Below are 20,073 nucleotides of genomic sequence, written 5' to 3'. Positions count from 1 at the left end.
AGCTTGAACAGAAATGAGACAATACACTTCGACTCGTCGAGTCCCTCCTTGGACTCGCCGAGTCCCTCAGTATGAATGAGCCATCTTAACAGTTTAAGTCCCTCCACTTCAGATCTAAACCCCAAGTTGCGTCTACATGTTGGAAATTACCTCATGAGGGTAAAGTTTCCAACTTTACCCACTCCTAATCCTTCTTAATGGGTTTAGACAAAACCCTAGCTCATTAATACATAACTCCATGATCCAAAACCCTTATTACTCCAAACCAAAATAGGGAAAATCAAGATCTAGGCTCTAGGAATCCAATAACCACGTAAAGTCATGGACTTTACTTCCTTGCATGGCCTTTAGGGCTCCAAAATGCCATGATAATCTATTTAAGCTTGCATGGGACATCCTAATGGCATAAAGCTTGCACCTTTATGCCTTAGCCACACCTAGGGGCTCCAGATCTGAATGGATCTAAGCTTGGGACGTCCTTGTCCCCATAGATCTAGCTTTTGAACCAAAACTCAAACAAAAGGGACATGAGGAGATCTAAGAGGTTGATGAGCAAGGTCAGGACTTGATTACAAGAAAGTGATGAGATTGAGAAGCTATTTCTGGATCTACAATCCTCTTCTTGATTCATCCAAGCTTTTCTCCTTCTTCAAGCTTCCAAGTAGACCACACACACTCGAAAAATGGCTCACAGTCACAAGAAAGGCACTAGGGTTTCGTTCTGGACTCGAGAGAACATTAAGGAGGCTGAGGAAATGAGGATATGATGCTTAAATAGGGCACCAAGTCCCGAAATTAGGGTTTCCCAACCCAGACCAGACTCGCCGAGTCGGCCACTTAATCCGCGATACGGAACACGCTCCTACTCATCGAGTTCTTCCTTGGACTCGACGAGTTGACTCTTGACTTAGGGTTTTCCTTTCCATTCTTGGTCTACTGGATTAGGGTATTACAACTCTCCCCCACTTAAACTAGACTTCATCCTCAAAGTCCGCTACGGCCAACTATCCGGCAATCTGCTCACAACATTTCTGCCCGAAGGATACATCTCTTACCGAGTCCGATCCTCGAGGGATCACTTCCATTAACCTTCCGCCCGGTCATTCAGCCAAAACTAATCCTTGAAGATAAAAACCTCGAGAGCACTCTGATCACCAGTAATCCTGAGAACATGGCTCTTATCCAACCGACAATCCCTCCAGTACTCCCCGATTACTTTCACTTGGCATGCAAGGGGCTCACCCCTTTACTCTGTGCTGCTACGACCTTCCCAAGGCAATGGTACACATTCAAATCCTTTTCCTATCTCTATGAAGGGCATACTCTTCGCTGTATCTGCATTTCCAGCTAGTCCCAGTGCTGGTCACTTCACTAATACCCACCAAATTCTTCCTCCTACTATATCTCAGTGCTGAACGCCTATCGTAGCGAATGGATCAGATAATCCTTCGAGTAAAAAATTCATCCCTGCAACGGTTAGACTCATACGAGAGCTGCGCAACAGGATCAAACCCTTCCCTATGAGATTATTCAACCCTGATGTGAGTGGCGTAGCACCTCTCGGTCAACTAGCTGCTCCATCAGGAATTCTCATATCGCTATCCCCGACCGAAGGTCCTGCTATCCCCTGTCCGCTTTTCGGATGAAACGAGACCACCCTGGTCCCAACTAATCTTCCATTAACTGGTTTACCGGACTCTTATTGGTTATTGAACCCAAGATCAATCGCTCAGTCGCTCCCAACGATTTCCGAAGTAACTTCGGCTATCAACAACTGCTCTATCTACTTAGCCACTCTGACCCCATAAGTCCTGGGATCATCGATCCCATATCTAACCCTACGGTCTCTACAAGGTCCCACCTGCACTGCTAAAATCGCACAGGCTTCGCCCACGGGTCTCACCCAAGCTATACCTTAGAGCGGTCTCTCTCTCAAGTCTTACTTGTCTTGCTACTATCGCAAGGGCCTCGCCCACACTCCTTTAACTAGCTACCAGTGAATGTTGCGGCTGCACCCGCAGACTTACAACACCCTAACACTATCTGACTGCTAGAGATTGCTACGGCTATACCCGCAGCCTTATTACTCTTCCCGCTCTGTTTAACTGATGGAGATTACTACGGCGACCCTATAGTCTTACATCCTGACTAAACTCGCATCCTGCCGAGAAAATATCCCACCTGGTTCCCACCCAGGTATCGTCTACCGCAAATACACGAACTCAATTTTGGGAAGTTTCCCAAACTCCCAACTCACGTGCTCCTCTATCCCAACAACCACTGGGGCTGCTTTCCTTCTCAACAAAGTTGCGAACTCATCCCAATTGCACTTACTCCTGCTCCTGGCCTCTGGGATAGTTCTCCCCCACTTCGATTCGACTAGATCCTTACAGTTCCCCGCGTGGGAAGCATTCCCAATCCTTCTCTCCATCTAAAGGGTCGATCTGCTGACAACCAACGCTTACTACCGCTAGAACCCCAAAACTAACCAATACCGAATCTGAGCCACTCTTGAAGACTAGTAGAACACCTCCCGAGCCCCAAAACTAACCAATACCGAATCTGAGCCACTCTTGAAGACTAGTAGAACACCTCCCGAGTCCCACACACACCTGCTACAGTGACTGCATTGTTACATCCCCATTTTCATGGCCAGAAAAGACCGATTTTGTTTATTCTTTACAAAAATCAGAGTACTTCTTTTAATAAAAATCTTGCGGAATTTGTTCCCAGAAAAACTTGATAAATACGTTATCAAAGCATTTCCGAAGAAATGTATTTTTATTCATTTTAAGACATTTGGGATGTCATCGTTAATACAGAAACATAAGCATAAACAGAACTTACATTCATTTACACTAGTGATCTACATGTCTTTTAAATCTCTCAGTGTAATGTAACTTCATATCGACACTTGTGATACAAATAAACTGAGTGGGTCAGGTTGGGAAACCTGGTGAGTACATAGGGTTTTCAACCCACAATAATATAATTATTATGTTTACACATCAAACAATCAACCTACAATACCCATCCCCATTATCTTCTTTACTCTTAATGATCTACCCTAAGAATCAATTATTCCTCGTTCATTCATTCCTAAGGATCATCCTAAGGAATCGGCAAGAAGTCCATCGTTGTTAATGACACAGCTGTCAAGCACAACTGCTAGTTCTATCACTTAGGCGCAGCTGCCAGAATTGTGACATTCTATGTGAGGCGCAGCTACCAGTATTGTCCTTCGGGCACAGCTGCTAGGGTTATCTCGTTTATTGACAGTATCGTTTTCGAGAGTCCACTCGCAATACATGTCAATGGGTTTTTTTTAGAGTACACCGGTGAACACATCGTTCACAACACCTACATGTTGCGAGCCTGCCAGTGTTCCACTGGACTGTCTAGAATAGTCCGTGGTTGTCATCCATACTCTTCTAGGTGACGGGGCCATCATTTGGGAAAGGCTTCTCACATCGTCCACCTCTCACACTCACCTTGTGGTCTATAACACCTCTCAACTCATCATCCAACTCATATTCCATCTATTACATCTACCCATGTTTTACCCAACATATTCTCGTAGATATATATATATATATATATATATATATATATATATATATATATATATATATATATATATATATATATATATATATATATATATATATACAGTTTAAATCATTTAAAACATGTATAAAATCGTTCATCCAGCATAGATAGCAAGTATACAGATAATATGCACACATAGCACGTAATTTATATAAAATACTTCATACCTATGTGTAAGATGAAAGTAACTATGCACTCACCTTATTAGGTGGTGACTCGGTACTTGAACAGCGCTTCGTTATCTCAAAACAATTTTTTCCTTGACCAAAACCTAGTATAAATACCACTAGGGTTTAGTTTTAACGTTAACCGCGACTAATTAATAGTCCAGCTATTATTATTATTATATAAGCGTTAAATAACACTCAATATAACTCATAATAATAGCCCAAATAATTATTTTAAGGACCTAATAACATTACTATAATTATTTAAAAGTTATATTAAAAATTGCGTAGGCGTAGCTCACTTACAGCGAATTTTAAAGAAAACCGGGCTTTGCTCGGAGCAACGTTTCCGAACCGAAAGACACTTTTTCTCGGGACTCTGGGAGCCTCGGGGCTTCCTTTGGGTGCTAGGGGTTTTTCTTAGGGTTCAGGGGGGTTAGAGGGGTAGTGAGAGAAAGTAGAGAGAGAAAGAGTTGAAGAAATGAGTGAAAAATCTGAGACCCTTCGCAGCCTATTTATAGGGCCGAACTTCGGACCTACGCTACGCGTACCACTCAACTACGATGGGCGTAGTTCGGATAAGGTTGTTAGGCGTGTTCCAGCTGGCTCGCACTCGGACAGGACCCGGATAAGACCGAAGGTACGCGGAGAGTACCGGACCTCGTACGCAGGGCGTAGTGTGAAGCGACGTGGTGTGATCCGAAGGGTGCTCTGCGATCAGCGATGGACGGCTGCGATGAGGCCATGTCATCCATCTCTCATCAGACTTCGTGATTTCGGTTCCAAACTTCAAAAATTCGTATCTTCCTCATACGAGATTCGTTTTTGATGTTCTTTATATCCACGCGTAGGCGGGAACGTACTCTACAACTTTCGTTTAGACTTCGTCGGCTAATTTTGACTTTATTATAAAAGTTATATTTTTAACAGGCGGGGACAGGATTGGTCCGTTAAAAATTCATAACTTCTTCATCCGACGTCCATTTTCGTCTGTATTTTTATCGTAATGCTACTATTAACGAGATCTTCGATTCTCGTTTAGGTTGTGTCGGCTAAAAACCGCTCGATCTAATATTCGAACTTCGGGTTGTACACTGCTAAGCCGAAACTTCGACAAAATCATAACTTCCTCATACGAAGTCAGATTTGGGCGTTCTTTTTATGGACGCTCTCGGTTTAACGTATTCTACGACTTTCGTTTAGATCGCTAAGGCTAAAACTCACTCTATCGTAAATTCACTATTTACGCTTCCCGGTGTCGTGCCGGTTTTGCCGTAAAACTTCGACGGGTCATAACTTCTTCGTTATAACTCGGATTTCGGCGTTCTTTATATGTACGGAAACCTTGAGACATATTCTACAACTTGGCTAAGATTATTTATTCTAAATAATCTTTTGTCGAAAATTCGTTTTTGACCCCTATTATCTCTAAATTGACTAGCCTGGATCTACGGGCGTTACAATTATCTCCCCCTTTGGATGATTACGTCCCGAAATCATCAACGAAACAGGGCTCACATGATGGCTCCATACGTTATCTCTTCATCCTAAGTCATAACTTTGATGTTTCTTCGAACGAGTATCTAACTCTTAGACTCCTTGACTACAGGCGGTGCTCGATCTTGCATCCGCTCTCTATCTCATGTTAGACTTCCAATCATGATCTTCATGTCATGATCTCGATCTTTATTGGAGACTCCTTATTTAACAAACTTGAGATAAGTTTCTTCCTTCGTTATCATAATAGACTGATAGGTCATGTTCTAATGGCCTCTCATCGTATGATGCAACGTTTAGACTCAGGTCTCTTAGAGTCAAATTCCAGAACAGACTATACCTTCCTTTATGTTCTTATGTGATTTAGTCACGTCGTAGTACTTCTAACTACAAGTTTCTTACTTTAACAACGATCACAATCGCTTTGACTATCTTCAATCTTCTGGCTTAAGTCGGATGCTACATCAAACTTGGTTCTCTGAACCACGTATCATACTCATCTTAGTCGGACTTAATTTGATATGACCACTAGGATCGGAATAACAATCATCTTCTTAGTTATTACCGAAACAATGGTAATGACATACATGAACAAAACGGAATCAACTACTAGCTTCTCGGTAACCTTGTGACTTTCTCTGATCCAAGCGTGAGTCCTGTGCTTCCGGTAGTATATGCATCTACTACCTTTCACACCTACTCATACTCGTCCCAAGTATTGTCTCGCAGTCCCCAAGTCACCATACAAGAAAATCACATAACAGTTTAACACACCAGATAACAAAACGAAGGCTTTATTATTTCTTGAAACTATTACATAGGTGTTCGATTTCACCCTATACTATGCCTCTAACAGGTTACATTATATGATACTATCCCTTGGTTACTTCATAACTCGATCTTTGGATATTAAGCCTTCACTCCTGAATCCTTGCATTGTTATCTGCTTCGTCATGGATCATTTGAAATGCTCTCGCCTTTAGCTTTGGAGGCACATTTGGCTTTGTAGCCCCTTCTCTCTTTGGGCAGTCTTGCTTGAAGTGACCTTCCTTGTTACATTTGTAACATACCCTTTTGTTGAATGTACACTCGTTGGTGTAATGCCCATGCTTTCCACACTTGAAACAAGTCACCTCCTCACCGCATTTTCCAGAGTGTTTCTTTTTGCACTTCTCGCACCATCTTGCTTCGCTTCCTCTTCCTCCTCCAGACTTCAGGAATTTGGTCTCCTTGTTGGACCTTAAAGATCCTTCAAACTTCCTCTTCTCGCCAACTTCAGCTTTCTCCAGACCCTTTTCCCTAATCTGAGTCTCAACATTCCTGGCTGCCCAGATGGCGGCTTTTAAAGTGGTTGCTTGCTTGACCATTGGACCAAAGTCCGCTGGTAATCCATGGGCAAACTTGTTGACCTTGGAGAGCTCAGTTGGAACTAGGTAAGGAACAAGCTTCATCTTCTCCGTAAAACTTGCAGCATACTCAGTGACACTCATCCTTCCCTTCTTCAGATTTTGAAACTCATTGTTGATCTCTAGGAGATCCTGCTCAGAGCAGTACTGCATTTTCAGTTGCACCACGAAATCTTCCCAAGACATCTTGCTTGCTTCTCCCTTGGGCATCATGTTAGCTAGTAGCTTCCACCAGCTCAGTACTCCAGACTTTAACAGAGGGATCGCGAGAGCGGTCTTCTGTTTGTTGCTACACTCGCAACTCTCAAACATTGTCTCCATCTCGGAGATCCAGTCCATAACTTCCACCGGTGTCGGGCTTCCAGAAAGACTTGGGGGTTTTGTTGCCATGAAATCCTTGTACTTGCATCCACGTCCGTCATTTCCTCCATCCTTATTGTTTCGTCTAACTATCGGTGGGTCAGCTTGACCAGCCGTCCCACTGTATTTCCCTCCTTCTGACTGCCCATCACTGATCTCGGGCTGTTCAATAGGCACCGTAAGTTCCTCTCGATTTTGTTGAAGTAAACGCCTTGTTTCCTCCATTTGACGATCCAACATCATTTGGATCATCGCTTGTACTCCGGCCATGGTTATTGGCTCAACAGCGGCTACCACAACCGGTATTTGCTCAATCACTGGGGGTTGGTTTCTGTTCCCATTAGCATTCCCGGCTCCACTGCGGGTTCTTGCCATTTTGATCTATACACCGAATAAGGTGAATCTAGATCTTTATTTAGGATAGTCGTTTAAATCGTCCTTATCACTTCGAAACGTTTACATGTTAGTTCTAATATCGTAGTCGTACGTTTAGAATCCTAAACACATAAGGTTTCCAGATCCGGTCGGCAACAGACCATAGATCCGAACAAATAACAACATATGAGGCATAAATCATTTAACACATAAAGCATATTAGGCATACTTTCCTAAATAAGCTAGTGCTCACATCTCACAATCATTGCTTAGCATTCTAAGTTTAAGTCTAGAAATCCTACAAATTCCTAGTTCGCTTAAACTAATGCTCTGATACCAACTGTGACATCCCCATTTTCATGGCCAGAAAAGACCGATTTTGTTTATTCTTTACAAAAATCAGAGTACTTCTTTTAATAAAAATCTTGCGGAATTTGTTCCCAGAAAAACTTGATAAATACGTTATCAAAGCATTTCCGAAGAAATGTATTTTTATTCATTTTAAGACATTTGGGATGTCATCGTTAATACAGAAACATAAGCATAAACAGAACTTACATTCATTTACACTAGTGATCTACATCTCTTTTAAATCTCTCAGTGTAATGTAACTTCATATCGACACTTGTGATACAAATAAACTGAGTGGGTCAGGTTGGGAAACCTGGTGAGTACATAGGGTTTTCAACCTACAATAATATAATTATTATGTTTACACATCAAACAATCAACCTACAATACCCATCCCCATTATCTTCTTTACTCTTAATGATCTACCCTAAGAATCAATTATTCCTCGTTCATTCATTCCTAAGGATCATCCTAAGGAATCGGCAAGAAGTCCATCGTTGTTAATGACACAGCTGTCAAGCACAACTGCTAGTTCTATCACTTAGGCGCAGCTGCCAGAATTGTGACATTCTATGTGAGGCGCAGCTACCAGTATTGTCCTTCGAGCACAGCTGCTAGGGTTATCTCGTTTATTGACAGTATCGTTTTCGAGAGTCCACTCGCAATACATGTCAATGGGTTTTTTTTAGAGTACACCGGTGAACACATCGTTCACAACACCTACATGTTGCGAGCCTGCCAGTGTTCCACTGGACTGTCTAGAATAGTCCGTGGTTGTCATCCATACTCTTCTAGGTGACGGGGCCATCATTTGGGAAAGGCTTCTCACATCGTCCACCTCTCACACTCACCTTGTGGTCTATAACACCTCTCAACTCATCATCCAACTCATATTCCATCTATTACATCTACCCATGTTTTACCCAACATATTCTCGTAGATATATATATATATATATATATATATATATATATATATACAGTTTAAATCATTTAAAACATGTATAAAATCGTTCATCCAGCATAGATAGCAAGTATACAGATAATATGCACACATAGCACGTAATTTATATAAAATACTTCATACCTATGTGTAAGATGAAAGTAACTATGCACTCACCTTATTAGGTGGTGACTCGGTACTTGAACAACGCTTCGTTATCTCAAAACAATTTTTTCCTTGACCAAAACCTAGTATAAATACCACTAGGGTTTAGTTTTAACGTTAACCGCGACTAATTAATAGTCCAGCTATTATTATTATTATTATATAAGCGTTAAATAACACTCAATATAACTCATAATAATAGCTCAAATAATTATTTTAAGGACCTAATAACATTACTATAATTATTTAAAAGTTATATTAAAAATTGCGTAGGCGTAGCTCACTTACATCGAATTTTAAAGAAAACCGGGCTTTGCTCGGAGCAGCGTTTCCGAACCGAAAGACCCTTTTTCTCGGGACTCCGGGAGCCTCGGGGCTTCCTTTGGGTGCTAGGGGTTTTTCCTAGGGTTCAGGGGGGTTAGAGGGGTAGTGAGAGAAAATAGAGAGAGAAAGAGTTGAAGAAATGAGTGAAAAATCCAAGACCCTTCGCAGCCTATTTATAGGGCCGAACTTCGGACCTACGCTGCGCGTACCACTCAACTACGATGGGCGTAGTTCGGATAAGGTTGCCAGGCGTGTTCCAGCTGGCTCGCACTCGGACAGGACCCGGATAAGACCGAAGGTACGCGGGGCATACCGTACCTCGTACGCGGGGCGTATTGCGAAGCGACGTGGCATGATCCGAAGGGTGCTCTGCGATCAGCGATGGACGGCTGCGATGAGGCCACGTCATCCATCTCTCATCAGACTTCGTTATTTCGGTTCCAAACTTCAAAAATTCGTATCTTCCTCATACGAGATCCGTTTTTGATGTTCTTTATATCCACGCATAGGCGGGAATGTACTCTACAACTTTCATTTAGACTTCGTCGGCTAATTTTGACTTTATTTTAAAAGTTATATTTTTAACAGGCGGGGACAGGATTGGTCCGTTAAAAATTCATAACTTCTTCATCCGACGTCCGTTTTCGTCTGTCTTTTTATCGTTATGCTACTATTAACGAGATCTTCGATTCTCGTTTAGGTTGTGTCGGCTAAAAACTGCTCGATCTAATATTCGAACTTCGGGTTGTACACTGCTAAGCCGAAACTTCGAAAAATCATAACTTCCTCATACGAAGTCAGATTTGGGCGTTCTTTTTATGGACGCTCTCGGTTTAATGTATTCTACGACTTTCATTTAGATCGCTAAGGCTAAAACTCACTCTATCGTAAATTCACTATTTACGCTTCCCGGTGTCGTGCCGGTTTTATCGCGAAACTTCGACAGGTCATAACTTCTTCGTTATAACTCGGATTTCGGCGCTCTTTATATGTACGGAAACCTTGAGACATATTATACAGCTTGGCTAAGATTATTTATTCTAAATAATCTTTTGTCGAAAAGTCGTTTTTGACCCCTATTATCTCTAAATTGACTAGCCCGGATCTACGGGCGTTACATGCATCCTGAGAATTTGCTCTAAAGGGAATCATCTTCGAACTACTACTCTAACATCCATGGTATGCAGATGACATATAACTTAATCATAAGAAGAAAACATAATATGTTGAAATACACTTACTAAAACCGATGCAGTACCATAACAATAAAATCATAAACGGAAGCTGAAATGGAAAACTTACTAGCGATCTATTGCGGCTCGATCCTGACTTCCCGCGGAATCACAGGCGTTGGAACCCAAACTCCCCCTGCATGTCGAAGTATATGTGATGAATCCTGAGCTGCCTTAACCACTATACGGGGGCAACTTGCCCTGATATGTCTGGGCTGATGATAACGATGACACAACTCTACTTCCACTGTGCATTCCCGACGATTGTGACCTTTCCAATCGCACCTGCCGCACTTAGTGTGACATCCCCAATTTCTCGGCCAGAAAAGACCGATTTCGTTTATGCTTTTTAAAATAAAACCAGAGTAATCATTTGATTAAAAGTGTTGCGGAATTTGTTCCCATAAAAACATGATAAATATGTTATCAAATCATTTCTGAAGAAAAGTATTTTATTCATTTAAACCACTGGGATGTCATTGTCAATATAAAAACATAAGCATAAACAAAACTTACATTCAGTTACACTAGTGATCTACTTCTCCTTTTTAATCTCTCAGTGTAAAGCAACATCGTATCGATACCTGTGATACAAATAAACTGAGTGGGTCAGGCTTGGGAGCCTGGTGAGCATATAGGGTTTTCAACCCACAATAAATAAATTTATTATGTTTAAACATCAAACAATCAACCCAATTACCAAATCCCCATTATCTCCTTTATTTCTTAAGGAGTTACCCTAAGAATCATCTATCACTCATTCCTAAGGAATTTTCCTAAGGAATAGGCACGAAGTCCATCGCTGCCCAAGGTTTATACTACAAGCACTAACAAACGTCGATCCCCACATACTGATCCTATACAGTGATCTTACTAGATCTAGCCTAAAGGATCGATATGAACAACCAACCGACGAAGCTGCTTCGGAAATTCCCTAGCAGCAAACGAGGATCGATAAAGACATCAAATGAGAGGAATGGAATAAGTTTCACCACGAACCTTTGTTCGTAAAAGAAAGAACCACAAGACAATTAAGTTAGGGGAAGTTATCAATGCCCAGCCGTGGTCCGAATATCGTGAGGTAATTTACCCCCAGACTCACCCTATCCGGCATCGAGAACGGAAACGCTGACTCATGAAGCTCGTCCGATCACTTCATAAAAGAAACGAAGACTCCAAAGCTCTTCAAAATAAAAAGTATAGGGAAAATAATAATAAAGTACTCCCGTACGCTCCCGTACCCCGACACGTAATAGTGTCAAAAAGAAGAACTATCGGATGAACAGATAGTTCAAAAACACCTAATGAACATATAGTTCGAGAACACCTTATGAACATATAGTTCAAACATACCTACCGATTACGAGTCTGCTAACGTTCCACTGGACTATCTAGAGGAGTCTGTGGCCGTTGTCTATACTCTGCTAGATGACTAGATCATCTTAAACATAGATACCTCTCATCAATTTTTATTTCATCACACATCATCTAATTCATCTACCCATATTTTACCCAACATATTTGTAGATAAAAATACATATACAGTTTAAAAACCTGTATAAATCATTCCTTCAATATCCATCTCAAATAAACAAACAATATATATTCACATAGCACGTATTTTATATAAAATACTTCATATCTATGTGTAAGATGAAAGTAACTATACACTCACTTGATTTAATGATAATCGGGCAACACTTCGTTTCCTAAAACGATCGTTTCTAATAAAACCGGGAGTTTTATTGAGAAACCGGGCTCTGCGAGGGTCGGGCTTCGAAACAGAAAATATAAAATTTTTCGGGTCTTCGGGCACTTCGGGGCGTGTTCCGGGTGTTGCAAATTATCTCGGGGCTTCGGGGGAAATGGAAATAGCTTAAAAATGGGTTTAGGGGTGAAAATTTCCAATTTTCCAAAATTACTTGGGAAGGCTCGCAGCCTTCTATTTATAGGTGTGGTCCGAAGGTCGGCCGAGAGGAGTGAGTCAGCAGCAAGGGCACCAGGCAGCAGGAGGCGAAGGCACGTGGCGTCTGCGGAGCGAAGCAGCTGGCTCGGATGCGAGAGTCATCGCGACATGCGTCGGATGCGAGGGCTCGCAACCAAGGCACACGCGTCGGATTCTTATTGGACCACTTTGGACGACTCTCCGGTTCGGACACGCTTCTGATGACACACCGAGATCGGACACGTGGCAGCCTCCGATTGGACCGAACCTCAGACTCGCGACACGCCTCGCCAGGTGGCCTCGGGTGACTCAGCAATTTGGACACGTGGCGTGCATAGAGCGAAGGTGTCGTGGCCGAAGCATGACTATGCGAATTTTTCTCGATTTTTGTGCAAAAACTTCTAAAATCCATAACTTTCGCACACGAGCTCCGTTTTTGACGTTCTTTATATGCACACGTAGGTAAAATTACGCTCTACAACTTTCGTTTAGACTTCGTCGGCAAATTTTGTCTTTATTTTTTATATTATTATTTTTAACAGACCGGACAGGAAATCCGTTAAAAATTCATAACTTCTTCATTCGACGTCCGTTTTCGTCTGTCTTTTTACAGTTGTGCTACTATTGAAGAGACCTTCGATTCTCGTTTAGGTCGTGTCAGCTAAAAATCACTCGATCTAAAATTCGAGTTTTTAGCTGTCTACTGCTTAGTTGAAACTTAGAAAAATCATAACTTCCTCATACGAAGTCAGATTTGGGCGTTCTTTTTATACATACTATCGGTTTAACGAACACTACGACCTTCGTTTAGATCACTAAGGCTAAAAAGTAGTTTATCAAAAACTCACTTTTTACGTCATTCGGCACCATGCCGGTTTTGTCGCGAAACTTCGACAGGTCATAACTTCTTCGTTATAACTCGAATTTCGGCATTCTTTATATATTTGTAATCCTTGTCCTGACCACTACAACATTATTAATAGATATCGGCTTTATCTAATATTTATTTTCGACGCTCATTTTTATTCTTAATTAATTAAATCCTAGTAATTAAGCATAAAACACATAATTCACATAATTCCTTTTCATTTCTTCCAAAATGAGTTACAAAGGTTAACCTAGACTATTATGTCAATATTAATGCCTAGCCTAGAAGCACGGGGGTTACAATTCTCTCCCCCTTAGGATGATTCCGTCTCCAGAATCACACATCAGCAAACAAATGCGGGTAGCGACTCATCATGTCACTCTCCGTTTCCCAGGTGAGATTTGGCCCATTCATATGTTTCCAACGCACAAGCACTAAATCGACCATCTTGCGTTGCAACTTCTTAGTCTTACGGTCAACGATTGCCTCAGGTTCTTCAATTAACCTCTTGTTTTCATCCAACCTTAATTCAGAAATGGGAATAATGTCGGGCACATCTCCCGTGAACTTTCTCAAATAACCCACATGAAAGGTATTATGAATACCATCTAGTTCTTCTGATAATTCTAGCTTGTAAGCTTGATTCCCAATCCTCTGAATAACTTTAAATGGTCCAATAAACCTTGGACTCAATTTTCCCCTCTTACCAATCCTTATAAGTCCCTTCCACGGCGATAATTTAAGTAAAACCGAATCTCCAACTTCGAATGATATCGGTTGTCTTTTCTTGTCAGCATAGCTCTTTTGACGATCTTGAGCTGCTAACATCCTTTCCCTAATAACTTTCAACTTTTCAACAGTCTGATGGACTATTTCAGGTCCCATAAACTGCTTTTCCCCAGCTTCCAGCCAACATGACGGCGTTCGACACTTTTCTCCATACAAAGCGTGATAAGGTGCCATCTTGATGCTCGAGTGAAAACTATTATTATAGGAAAATTCTACTAGAGGTAAGTGTTCATCCCAGTTACCTTGGAATTCCAGGGTACATGCTCTTAGCATATCCTCCAATGTTTGAATTGTTCGTTCGCTCTGACCATCGGTTTGTGGATGGTAAGCTGTACTCAAACACAACTTGGTACCCAATTCCTCTTTTAGACTCTTCCAAAACCTTGAGGTAAAACGGCTGTCACGATCGGATATAATCGTTAACGGAACACCGTGAAGCCTCACAATTTCCTTCACGTAAGAATTCACAAGTTTATCCATAGACCATTTCTCGTTGGTTGCTATGAAATGCGCACTCTTAGTGAAGCGATCAACGACCACCCAAATCATGTCATGACCGTTCTTTGTTCTGGGCAGCTTAGTGACAAAATCCATGGTGATGTCTTCCCATTTACCCATGGGTACAGGTAAAGGTTCTAAACTCCCATACGGTTTCTGATGTTGTGCCTTTACCCTAGCATATGTTACACACTCGGCCACATACTTAGCAACATCGAGCTTCATCGTCGGCCACCAGTAATAGGGTTTTAGATCCCTATACATTTTTGTACTGCCGGGATGAATCGAGTACATGGTCTTGTGAGCTTCTTCCATCAGAAGATCTCTTACTCCTCCCGTCTTAGGTACCCAAATCCTATCTTTGAATACCTTCAATCCTTGACCGTTTGTATCAAACACTAACGTTTTGCCCAAACGTTCTTCCTTTCAGTCATTTTTCTCTAAAGCTTCCTCTTGAGCTTTCTTTATACTTTCCACAATTGTCGAGACAACTTCAATTCTCAACGCTCTTGGCCTTTTCTTTTCAAGGTTCACCTTCCGACTGAGAGCATCAGCAACAACATTTGCTTTACCAGGGTGGTAAAGTATCTCACAGTCGTAGTCCTTGAGTAATTCTAGCCAGCTCCGTTGCCTCATGTTCAATTCCTTCTGATTAAAGAGATATTGAAGAATCTTATGATCAGTGAAAAGTTTGCATTTAGTACCATAAAGATAGTGCCTCCATATCTTTAAGGCGAATACTACCGCTGCCAACTCCAGATCATGAGTGGGGTAGTTCTTTTCATGATCTTTCAATTGCCTCGATGCATACGCTATCATTTTATCCCTGTGGGTCAGAACACAACCTAACCCAACTCCAGAGGCATCACTATAAACTGCGAAGTCATCAACTCCTTCAGGTAACGAAAGAATCGGTGCTTCACACAATTTCTTCTTTAACTTTTCAAAGGCTTCCTTATGCTTTTCATTCCAAGTATAAGTAGCTCCTTTGTGGGTCAAAGTTGTTAATGGAGTCACGATCGAAGAAAAGCCTTGGATAAATATTCGATAATATCCGACTAATCCTAAAAAGCTTCGAATCTCCGTAGGACTTTTTGGTTGTTCCCACTTCATCACAGCTTCAATCTTTGTTGGGTCAACCATTATTCCTTCTTGGTTAACCACATGACCTAAAAATTGGACTTCTTGAATCCAAAATTCACATTTGGAGAACTTTGCATACAACTTCTCCCTTTTCAGAACTTCTAGCACTTCACGCAGATGCTTGTCATGCTCCTGCTTGCTTTTTGAATAGATCAAGATATCGTCTATGAATACTATCATGGATTTATCAAGGTATGGTTTACAAACCCTGTTCATCAAATCCATGAAAGCTGCTGGAGCATTGGTTAGTCCGAACGACATAACCAAAAATTCATAGTGTCCATATCTTGTTCTGAACACAGTCTTTTCGATATCCTGCTCTCTTACCTTTAGTTGATGATATCCTGACCTAAGATCGATATTCAAAAAATAGCTCGAACCTTGCAACTGATCGAACATGTCATCAATACTCGGCAACGGGTACTTGTTCTTTATTGTCGCTTTATTCAACTCTCTGTAATCGATGCACATTCTCATGCTCCCATCCTTTTTCTTTAAAAATAAAACAGGGGCTCCCCAGTGTGATGAACTAGGTCGAATAAAACCTTTGTCCAATAACTCCTGAAGTTATGTCATAAGCTCTTTCATCTCTGTTGGTGCTAATCGATACGGTGCTTTTGCTATCGGCGTCGTTCCTCGTAACAAGTCGATGCGGAATTCTACTTGTCGATCAGGGGGCAATCCGGGAAGATCTTCGGGAAAGACTTTCGGATAATCACACACCACCGGAATATTCTGCACCTCCTTCTTTTCCTTCTTAGCATCGATCACGAACGCTGGATATGATGTACATCCCTTGGCCAAACACTATCTGGCTTTCATTAGGGAAATGATTCCAGAATTTACTCTGCGTTTGTCTCCATACACCATAAATGACTCTTTCCCTGGCGGGTTTACTTTTACTATCTTCTTTTTACACAATATTTCGGCATCATTGGCGCTAAGCCAATCCATTCCTAAAGCTATGTCGAAACCATTTAACTCGATAGGTAATAATTCCTCGTGGAACTTATTCCCATTAAAGTCAATGAGGATGTTTTTCATACGATGGCTAACAGGTACAAACTTGTCACTAGCAATCTCGACTAATAAAGCATTAACTAGTCTATCAACAGGCAAAGCTAGTTTTCTACCAAATTCATGCGAAATAAAGGAGTAATTCGCTCCAGAATCAAACAAAATTTGGGCAGGCAATTAGTTTACGAGAAAGGTACCTGAAGCGACATCGGCTTCTTCTTTCGCAGCTTCGAGTGTCATCTGAAAGGCTCTCGCCTTCGGCTTTGGTGGAAGATTGGGTTTTGCTGCATCCTTCTTCTTCGGACAGTCTTTCAAAAAGTGCTCTTCTTCGTTACATCCAAAGCATACCCTCTTGTTGGACGGACACTCGTTGGCATAATGCCCAACTTTTCCACATTTGTAGCAAGTCACCACCTCACTACATTTCCCAGAGTGCTTTTTCTTGCACTTCTCACACCATTTCACTTCGCCTCCTCCTCCAAACTTCTTAGACTTTGAAAATTTGCTTTTCTTGTTGGAACCTGAAGTTCCTTCAAACTTTCTCTTTTTGCCAACTTCTGCCCTCTCCAGACCCTTCTCTCTGATCTGAGTCTCAACATTCTTAGCAGCCCAGATGGCGGCTTTCAAAGTGGTTGCTTGCTTGACATCGGACCAAAGTCCGCTGGTAATCCGAGGGCAAACTTGTTGACCTTGGAGAGTTCAGTTGGAACTTGGTAAGGAACAAGCTTCATCTTTTCCGTAAAACTAGCAGCGTATTCAGTAACGCTCATCTTTCCCTTCTTCAAATTCTGGAACTCATTATTGATTTCCAGAAGATCCTGCTCAGAGCAGTATTGCAATTTCAGTTGTACCACAAAGTCTTCCCAAGACATCTTGCTAGCTTCTCCCTTGGGCATCGAATCAGCTAGTAACTTCCACCAGCTCAATACACCAGATTTTAACAGAGGAATTGCAAGTGCGGTCTTCTGTTTGTTGCTGCACTCACAACTTTCAAACATTGTCTCCATTTCGGAGATCCAATTCATGACTTCCACCGGTGTCGGGCTTCTAGATAGACGCGGTGGTTTGGATGCCATGAAATCTTTGTATTTTCATCCACGTCCATCAACTCCTCCATCCTGGTTGTTTTGTCTAACTACCGGTGGGTTGGCTTGACTAAGAGTCTCACTGTAGTTCCCTCCTACTGATTTCCCTTCATTCAATTCGGGTTGTTCAACAGGTATCGTAGTTTCTTCCCTATTCAGTTGTAGTAATCGCCTTGACTCCTCCATTTGGTGATCCAACATCATTTGCATCATTGCTCATACCCCAGCCATCGTCATTGGCTCAGGTGCAGCTCCTACAATAGGTACTTGCTCAAGTACTTGGGGTTGAGGTTGTTGATTCCTGTTTCCGTTTGCATTTCCCGCTCCACTTCGGGTTCTTGCCATTATAATCTATATACTGAATAAGGCGAATTTAGGTCTTTATCCTCGATAGGTATTTAAATTCCCTTATCACTCCGAAACGTTTACATGTTAGTTCTAATATCGTAATCGTACGCTTAGAATCCTACACACATAAGGTTTCCAGATCCGGTCGGCAACAGACCATAGATCCGAACAAATAATGGCATATATGGCAAACATATAGCATTTAGCACGTAAAAGCATTTTAGGCATCTTTCCTAAAATAAACTAGTGCTCGTGTCTAAAATATGGTAGACACTCATCTCACAATCATCACTTAGCATTCTAAGTTTAAGCTTAGAAATCCTACAAATTCCTAGTTCGCTTAAACTAATGCTCTGATACCAACTGTGACATCCCCAATTTCTCGGCCAGAAAAGACCGATTTCGTTTATGCTTTTTCAAATAAAACCAGAGTAATCATTTGATTAAAAGTGTTGCGGAATTTGTTCCCATAAAAACTTGATAAATATGTTATCAAATCATTTCTGAAGAAAAGTATTTTATTCATTTAAACCACTGGGATGTCATTGTCAATACAAAAACATAAGCATAAACAAAAATTACATTCATTTACACTAGTGATCTACTTCTCCTTTTTAATCTCTCAGTGTAAAGCAACATCGTATCGATACCAGTGATACAAATAAACTGAGTGGGTCAGGCTTGGGAGCCTGGTGAGCATATAGGGTTTTCAACCCACAATAAATAAATTTATTATGTTTAAACATCAAACAATCAACCCAATTACCCAATCCCCATTATCTCCTTTATTTCTTAAGGAGTTACCCTAAGAATCATCTATCACTCATTCCTAAGGAATTTTCCTAAGGAATAGGCACGAAGTCCATCGCTGCCCAAGGTTTATACTACAAGAACTAACAAACGTCGATCCCCACATACTGATCCTATACAGTGATCTTACTAGATCTAGCCTAAAGGATCGATATGAACAACCAACCGACGAAGCAGCTTCGGAAATTCCCTAGCAGCAAACAAGGATCGATAAAGACATCAAATGAGAGGAATGGAATAAGTTTCACCACGAACCTTTGTTCGTAAAAGAAAGAACCACAAGACAATTAAGTTAGGGGTAGTTATCAATGCCTAGCAGTGGTTCGAATATCGTGAGGTAATTTACCCCCAGACTCACCCTATCCGACATCGAGAACGGAAACGCTGACTCATGAAGCTCGTCCGATCACTTCATAAAAGAAACGAAGACTCCAAAGCTCTTCAAAATAAAAAGTATAGGGAAAATACTAATAAAGTACTCCCGTACGCTCCCGTACCCCGACACGTAATAGTGTTAAAAAGAAGAACTATCGGATGAACACATAGTTCAAAAACACCTAATGAACATATAGTTTGAGAACACCTTATGAACATATAGTTCAAACATACCTACCGATTACGAGTCTGCTAACGTTCCACTGGACTATCAAGAGCTGCGCAACAGGATCAGATAATCCTTCGAGTAAAAGATTCATCCCTGCAACGGTTAGACTCATACGAGAGCTGCGCAACAGGATCAAACCCTTCCCTCTGAAATTATTCAACCCTGCTGTGAGTGGTGTAGCACCTCTCGGTCAACTAGCTGCTCCATCAGGAATTCTCCTATCGCTATCCCCGACCGAAGGTCCTGCTATCCCATGTCCGCTTTCCGGATGAAACGAAACCACCCTGGTCCCAACTAATCTTCCATTAACTGGTTTACCAGACTCTTATTGGTTACTGAACCCAAGATCAATCGCTCAGTCGCTCCCAGCGATTTCCGAAGTAACTTCGGCTATCAGCAACTGCTCTATCTACTTAGCCACTCTGACCCCATAAGTCCTGGGATCCTCGATCCCCTATCTTGACCCTACGGTCTCTACCAGGTCCCACCTGCACTGCTAACATCGCACAGGCTTCGCTCACGGGTCTCACCCAAGCTA

This window comes from Lactuca virosa, chromosome 8, assembly GCF_052849685.1.
Source record: "Lactuca virosa cultivar CGN04683 chromosome 8, Lactuca_virosa_CGN04683_v6, whole genome shotgun sequence".
In the NCBI taxonomy this organism is placed as follows: Eukaryota; Viridiplantae; Streptophyta; class Magnoliopsida; order Asterales; family Asteraceae; genus Lactuca; species Lactuca virosa.
Note: the sequence above shows the minus strand (reverse complement) of the source record.